Raw genomic sequence first — 7930 nt, forward strand, 5'->3', positions numbered from 1 at the left:
CTTTTGACACCCAACCATTTTACAAAAGGTGGATTTAATATGGCCTAGTATTTTATAAAAATGATCTGGTCTAATTTTGTAACAAATATATGGTAGGTCCTTCACAAAACAATTCATTTTGAGCCCTCGAAAAATGAAAAATGAATTTTTCATCCAAAGAAAATGCATAGAAGTTGGTTATTATCCATAAAATGTGGTATAACTTCAGTAAAAATTGCTAGTTAAAGATTATTTTAAATGATACATGTCTTTACCAATCAGAACACGGATCAAATGACCTGAGCCGTTCAAGTAACGGCCCACACCCCCTCACCCTCTCACCCACCCAGCTCCTCTCTCTCCCCGTGCGCAGCGAACCCTAGCCCATCCAGATCGAACATCCCTCGTCCCCATCTCCTTGTCGCCGCAGCCACCTCCTCCCCGCCCTCCTCCGATCCCCACCTCCTCCCCGTCCCCACCTGCCGGCCATGGACATCGTCGACTCTGTCGTTGACTCTTCCCTTCCATCTCACCACCTCCTTCCCCAAGCGATTGCCTCTCACGCTCGGGCTCGCGCTCGCGCTCCCCTTCGCCATCGCCTCGCCATCTCTGGTGCTCCAGCGATGAAAGGCTGCTCCTTGGAGCGCGTGCGCTCGCGGGACCGGCCAGATCCGGCGTTCAAGCCGGCCCTAGGGGGCAGGATCGGCGTCGTAAGCCACGCACTTCGTTCCATTTCATGCATCTAAAACTAACTAGAAGTCTTGATATTCCGCGTCAATAGTAGCCCTGCTAATAGCAGTTCGGTTTTAGGAATTTTTGGGGGTTCTGCTGGATCCCCATTCGGGGTTAATCCTTCTGCGTCAGCAACCATAAATACAGTCTCATACAAGGTTTTTTCTTCTTGTTCAGTGCCCATGGTCTGTAGCAGGGGATTTGTGCGATGGCTTTTGCTAGCAGGATGGGGACTGTGCTGAGGAGGGCCTCGGGGTCCTCGAATTCGTCGCTGCTCCAGGTAGTGAGGTGCATGTCTTCTTCCAAGCTTTTTGTTGGAGGTATGCTCATATGAGATCACTGTTCTAGCTCCTTTTGATTCGAAGGTTCGTGCATATTATTGATGCCGGCGAATTATGTATTAACATGTCTGGTCTACCTCCTTTTAGGACTATCATATGCCACAGATGACCCAACTCGATGCCTTTTCTGGCTACGGGGAAGTGATTGAAGGTTATTCCTCCCAATTAGTGTGACACATTTGATATATATTTTTCCTATGTTGCTAACACTTTTTTGTTTGTTTTGGGATTGGGTTCAGCTAGAATCATCATGGACAGGGAGTCTGGCAGGTCAAAGGGCTTTGGATTTGTTACTTATGAATCTACCGAAGCTGCTGCAGCTGCCATTAGTGCCATGGATGGCAAGGTGATTCTAGAGACACCCCCTATTTGTTATTGCGGATATGCTATGACATTCATGCCTATTGTTTCATTTGTATCCTCTGCGCCACTTTGCAAATATAGTCCCAAATTTCAGGTTGCATGTTTTTGCTTTATGAGTAACTTATCCTGTTGTCTATTGATTGTTCTTGTTTGCTGCCTTTTTACATGACACTTGTCATGTGCTGCAACTGCCAAACTGTCTTATTAACGCAATGATGCAATATAATTAGCATTATTTTGTTTTTGCCTTGATCTGAAGTGGAGATGTCTAAATTTGCATTGATTCACTAACCATTATGAGTATTGACGCAATTATGCTAGAGCTTCAGACCTTTGACATTTTGAGCAGCATATTATTGTTAATCCGTTGTTGTAATTAACTTCTAAGGATCCAAAGCTGTTGGCACTTGTTTCCTAGATGCATCATTCCAGATGTTAATAGATCGCATAATTCATGAACACCAGGGAATGCATATTCATCTATAGACACCATCCGAAATTATACGTACAACAACATGTCTATTTGGCTGGCTATAAGCGTAGAGCAGGTTTCGCTTGAAAAGAGGCGAGTTGGTTTATTTTCAGGATGTACTCGATCCACGATATAGACGCTCCACATACAACGGTAAATAGGGCGTTTGTTAGCTGTGATTAGACTGTCGATAACTTAACAGACAGACTAAGTCGTTTTTCAGTTAATCTCTTCCCCATGTGATCTAAAATATCACGTAGCTCATGTTACAGACAGCTGATTAGATGCCGTTGTACATGCCCTTACATCACTTTTGGCTTGAGGTAAAAAAACCAAAAATATGGACAGTAAGAACGATTTGCATCTGATGTTCTTGTTCACGATTAGTATTATTTTTTGGCCGTAGTGGACGAGTAGTTCGCAAGTTGCCTGGCCAGCAACAGCTTTGATTTACGTACATGGCAAGAACAAATGGCGCCCTACCAAGTCAACCACATCGTTTCACAGCACACACCTGCGGATTCCTTCTTCTTTTTCAATAAAATATCAACTCCCCAATGCTCTGCTGATTTTGTTTATAGAAGAATTACAGAAAACGTTTCATTCATATAAAATTCACAAGATTACCTGTAGCCAAGTGGAGTATGATTCAACAAAGAAGCATGCTAGCATATCACAGTTTTCATATTTTCTCGATCAAACGTGCCCAGGACTGAAACAAAATGGCCCGAGGCGATTTTACACAGATTATTCAAGTACATTAAAGATATCCAGCCTGTTGATTATTCTGTAGTACATTATTTGACACAATACCAAGTATATTATCCAGACTTGCTGTACCTTTTTGCAGTTGTGACAACCCACAGAGGTTGGTCAATCCAAATTATATGTGCTTATCATCTTTGTCTCCTTCGTTGCTTTGTAAGAACTTGCAGCTGAGACTATCTACAAGGAGAGATGCATTGCTGTAGACGATGGAGATAGTTGGCCAAGTACCAAGAGCAAGGTATACCTCCTTCTCTGGTTCCCATTTTCCATTTCAGATCTGATGCTCCGTGTCAGCGAGTTTCTACTTGTTAGTAGTATTGTTGCAGTACATGTTTATGTTGTAGATCTGAAATTTCAATATTTAGATCTCATTGTTGCCTATTTTAGATGTTGACCACAGATTTAGTGAATACCCAAAAAGCCCAATCAACCAGTAACCATTTCCGAATTCTTATTCTAGAACAGATGATGAGTATGCTCCTCTCTTTCTAGGTACCTTGCAAAACTATTTGCGTTTTTTGCTGTTCGCGTTGCGTGGCCGCTTCGTTTGCTTGCACTGTGCTCCGATCTGGTGAAGGGCGCCAATGAGAAGCAGCTCACGGTCAAGGGCCCCGCCAGGATGTCCACCAAGGTGCTCAACATCACCACCAGGAAGTCCCCCTGTGGAGAAGGTAGTCGCCTACCACTCATGTGATCTAAAATAACATTATGTAAAACAATCTAACGAGCAATGGGTCCAGCCAAATGCTGAACCATCTATTCCTTCATCTTCTTAATTAGTGAGTGGGGCAAATCTTTTACTTCGATTCGAAAATAGTCAGGTTCACAAAATTTGCATGCAGCAGCAGCATGTAGTGCATGCATTAGTCGTATCAAATCCTGTCAAGTAATATTAGTAGTTTCATTAAGAAAAATGGACTGCAGAAAGCAGTATATTCTTTGGTACAAGAGATGTGAATATCATAATTCCTCTCGCCGTTAGGCCATTGCTGTGAAATAGCATAACTAAATGTGTTGAACAACCATCTCTTGAGCGCATTGGAACAAGAGTAAAGTGTTCAACTAAAACTGTTGACAAAAAATTACTGTAAAATCAGCAGCAGAATATGCTGCAGTGATTTGGGCCAAGCCCTTTGGCTGAGTAGGAAAATCTAACTAAAGCCATCCCTTCTTTTGTGAAAGTAACTAAAGCCATTCCTTGTGCAAACAAGCTTTGGTGAATCATAATAAGTTAACACTCGTGTTTACAAGGCAGTGCATACACCACAATTGTATTAGGCCCCCGCAAAATCAACAATATGCAAATAAGATTTATAGTACTCCCTTGGTTCACAAATGTAAGACATTTTTGGTAGTTTATTTTGTGGGGATCCTTTCATTACCCTGTAGGCTTGTACATCATTATGTGTCTCTTCAATGGTGCTTAGTGGCTAATTTTACTTGCTCCAGTCATGAGATCTAGGTTCCTGTTGACAAGTCAGTGACATTGTCGTCATCTTTGCATATTAATTCTGGCGAATTTGTTTGCCTTAGCGTGTTCTGCGGAATGTGCTCCCACATAGTTGCATAGGACAATCGGGGAAACTGTCCCTTTTATATTTGTCGTGCTCGTTGTTATGTCCAGTAGATGCTTTCATTACCTTGTTGTTACGTGTCTCTTCAATGGTTGCTATAAACTGGATGTTGTTAACTGTGTCCGAAGTCCACTGTTCCATGTGCTCATGAACTAGGTCCTTGTTTATCGATTTGTTATTGGACTATTTAATGTTTTTTGTCTTGTCTCTTTTTCTATTGCTAGGAAAGTGGTTAGAAGATGTCGATGATGCCGACTTGGGGCATTCAAATCATTTTTTTTCTTGTGCTATTTTGTCCGCTCTTGTTATATTCGTGTGTAAGGAAATGTATTCATGAGATGAGTTATTGTGTTATGTAAACCTGAAAGATGTATTATGTGATGTTATATGATGGATGATTTTAATTCGACTTGGAGTTTTCTTGATTTGAATATGAAATAATGTTGGATTTAATATTGGACAAAAAGTTGGGTTGAAAAGGCCCAACAAATAGAAATGAAACCAAGTTCTGGAATAAAAATTCAAAAATGGAAAAAGGCCAAAACTGAAACTGGACCAAATGTATTTGGGTATTAAAAGGCACGCCCAAATTATAATGATACAAAAATAAAATAAAATAAAAATACTAGAAGTGGTTATAAAAAGGCTAAGGCCAAAAAGAAGCCTAATAAGAAAAAGCCAAAAAAACTAAAACCAGCCCATGTGATCAATTGAAATGGGTTGGGCTAATTTCAACTATGATGTTTTGATTTCGTCGTAATTTTGCCACATAGGACTGCCACGTAGGACTGGGTTAGATTGCCAACGACGATTATGGATCGTCGTAAAGGTTACGACAATCCAGGAATCGTCATAAAAGTTACGACGATTTTGATCAAAACGTCACTGCTGTTCATCTGTGGCGCTCCGTTTTCGACGCTTGGTTTTTCGTCGTGAGATCGCCGTAAACTAAAAACCATGACGATATAGCGACGAAAAAATAGCGTTGTGTATTAGCATATTTCTTGTAGTGAAATCAGATCTGAAAAGAGTCAAAAACACAGAAAAAACAGGAACTGACACCTGACACTGAATTAATAAGTTAGTCCCGAAAAAGATATAAAAGGTACATAAAACATCCAAAGATGACAAGATAACAACGTGAAACCATCAAAAATTATAGATACGTTTGAGACGTATGAAGCATCCCCAAGCTTAACTCCTGCTCGTCCTCGAGTAGGGAAGTGATAAAGAATGATGTTTTGATGCTTTCATGCTATCTAGCATAGATGTCCTTTGTAACTCCTCTTATGTGACGTGAATGTTCAGATGCATTAGATTCAAAACAATAGTTTGCTATTGACGTGGAAACAATAATAATTCAAGCAAACTAGCAAGGTAATCATGAACTTTCAAAATAACAAGGCCAAAAGAAAGTTACCCCTACAAAAGCATATAGTGTGGCTATGCTCTATCATCATTGCACAACGAATTTAAATCATGCACAACCCCGGTATTGGCCAAGTAATTGTTTCACACCTTTACTTTCTCAAACCTTTTTAACTCTCACGCAATACATGAGCGTGAGCCATGGTTATAGCACTATAGATGGTGTGGAGTATGGTGGAGGTTGCAAGACAAAAAGGGAGAAGATAGTCACATTAACTAGGCATATCAATGAGCTGTGGAGATGCTCATCAATAAATATCAATGTGAATGAGTAGAGATTGCCATACAAATGATGCACTAGAGCTACGAATATGTGAAAGCTCTTAAGGAAAACTAGTGGGTGTGCATCCAACTTGCTTGCTCATGAAGACCTAAGGCAATTTTGAGGAAGCCTATCATTGGAATATACAAGCCAAGTTATATAATGAGAATTTCTCACTAGCTATATGGTGGTGACAAAATGAGAGACTCCCAATCATGAAGATCATGGTGCTTAATATGCACAAGTGTGGAAAAGTGGTAACATTGTCCCTTCTCTCTTTTTCTCTCATTATTTTTTGGGTGGGCTCTTTGGCCTTTTTTTTGGTGGGCTTCTTTGGCCTCTTTTATTTCCTCACATGGGACAATGCTCTATCAATGATGATCATCACACTTTTAACTCAAAACTTAGAGCAACGATTACTCTATATGGAATGCCTTCGATAGTGTACTGTGACAATGATCTAGCATGGCATAGACATTAATGGAAACATCATGCTAGCTATCTTACGATCATGCAATGGCAATGTAGACGTGGTGGCACATGTCATGGTGGTAGTTGCATGGCAATATATCTCGGAATGACTTTGAAAAAGCCATAGTAGGTAGGTATGGTGGCTGTTTTGAGGGAGGCTAATGGTGGGTTTTGTGCACCAGCAAAAGTTGCACGACACTAAGAAGTTAGTGATGGTGGAAGGTGAAAGTGCATCTAAACCATGGACTCAACATTAGTCATGAAGAACTCATATACTTGGTGCAAAAGTTTTATTAGTAATCGAAATAAAGCATTCAACGCATACTCCTAGGGAAAGGGTTGGTAGCTATAAACCATCGCGCGATCCCGACCGCCACGCAAAGGATGACAATCAATAGACTAATCATGCTCAGATTTCATCACATAGCGGTTCACCATCCGTGCATGCTACGGGAATCACTAACTTCAACACAAGTATTTCTAGATCCACAACACCTTACTAGCATAACTTCAATATTACCATAACCACAACTCAAAACTAATTGAGAGGAATCAAACTTCTCTAACTATTCAATGCACATGAAGGTGGAAGTTATCGTATCCCTTTGGATAACTACCCCTTTTGAGACTACTTTCAAAGCATAGATCAACTACCAAGCCACGCACAGCTGTGCTCTAAAAGATATAAGTGAAGCACAAACATCAAAAGTATCTAGCTCAAAATATATAAGTGAAGCACATGTGAGCTGAATTGTCTACCAAAAGATATAAGTGAATTTCGATAAAATCACGGTGTGTGCATGTCTCTCTCTAGGTGTGCAGCAAGGATGATTGTGACAAAAAAAAGACTCCTACGATACAAGACGCTCCAAGCAAAAACACATAACATGTGGTGAATAAAAATATAGCCCCAAGTAACGTTATCGATGGATTGAAGACGAGAGAGGGGATGTCTTCCCGGGGCATCCCCAAGCTTAGGCTTTTACGGCATCCTTGAATCTCTTGGGGTGCCTTGGGCATCCCCAAGCTTGAGATCTTGCCACTCTTTGTCTCTTTGTCCATAAGAACTTCACCCAAAACATGAAAACTTCACAACACGAAACTTAAACAGAAACTCGTGATAACATTAGTATGAGAAAGCAAACCACCACTTCCTTAGGTACTGTAGCAAACTTAAATTCTACTTATGCTGATGTTGGGTTACTGTATTTTTAACCTTCCATGGCTAATACTCCCCGATACTATCCATAGTTTCATCAAAATAAGCAACCAACACAACAAAAACAGAATTTGTTAACAGCAGACCAGTCTGTAGCAATCTGTATATTTTGTATACCTCTGGTACTTCAACAATTCTGAAAAATTACGACAGTCTGAAGAATTTGCGTAGCAATCAGCAGCAAAAATAATCAACTCAAAAGCTCTTACAGAAAAAAATGAAAATTCTTTTCGTGAGCAGAAAGTTTCTGTCTTTTCCAGCATGACCAAACGATCATCCCCAAGACTAATCATAACGGTTTTGCTTGGCACAAACGCAAAA

At 40.4% G+C, this 7930-nt stretch overlaps 2 long non-coding RNA genes across 2 annotated transcripts; both read left to right on the forward strand.

Annotated features, from left to right (window-relative positions):
* Positions 1-337: 337 nt before the first annotated feature.
* Positions 338-1203, forward strand: LOC123402232. The gene is made up of 3 exons (XR_006611246.1): positions 338-689; positions 889-1031; positions 1140-1203. It is a non-coding gene; the product is annotated as an uncharacterized LOC123402232 (long non-coding RNA).
* A 201-nt stretch (positions 1204-1404) lies between these two features.
* LOC123402231 lies at positions 1405-3600 on the forward strand. The gene is made up of 2 exons (XR_006611245.1): positions 1405-2893; positions 3148-3600. It is a non-coding gene; the product is annotated as an uncharacterized LOC123402231 (long non-coding RNA).
* The last annotated feature ends 4330 nt before the right edge of the window (positions 3601-7930 follow it).

This window comes from Hordeum vulgare, chromosome 6H (genome assembly GCF_904849725.1).
Source record: "Hordeum vulgare subsp. vulgare chromosome 6H, MorexV3_pseudomolecules_assembly, whole genome shotgun sequence".
In the NCBI taxonomy this organism is placed as follows: domain Eukaryota; kingdom Viridiplantae; phylum Streptophyta; class Magnoliopsida; order Poales; family Poaceae; genus Hordeum; species Hordeum vulgare.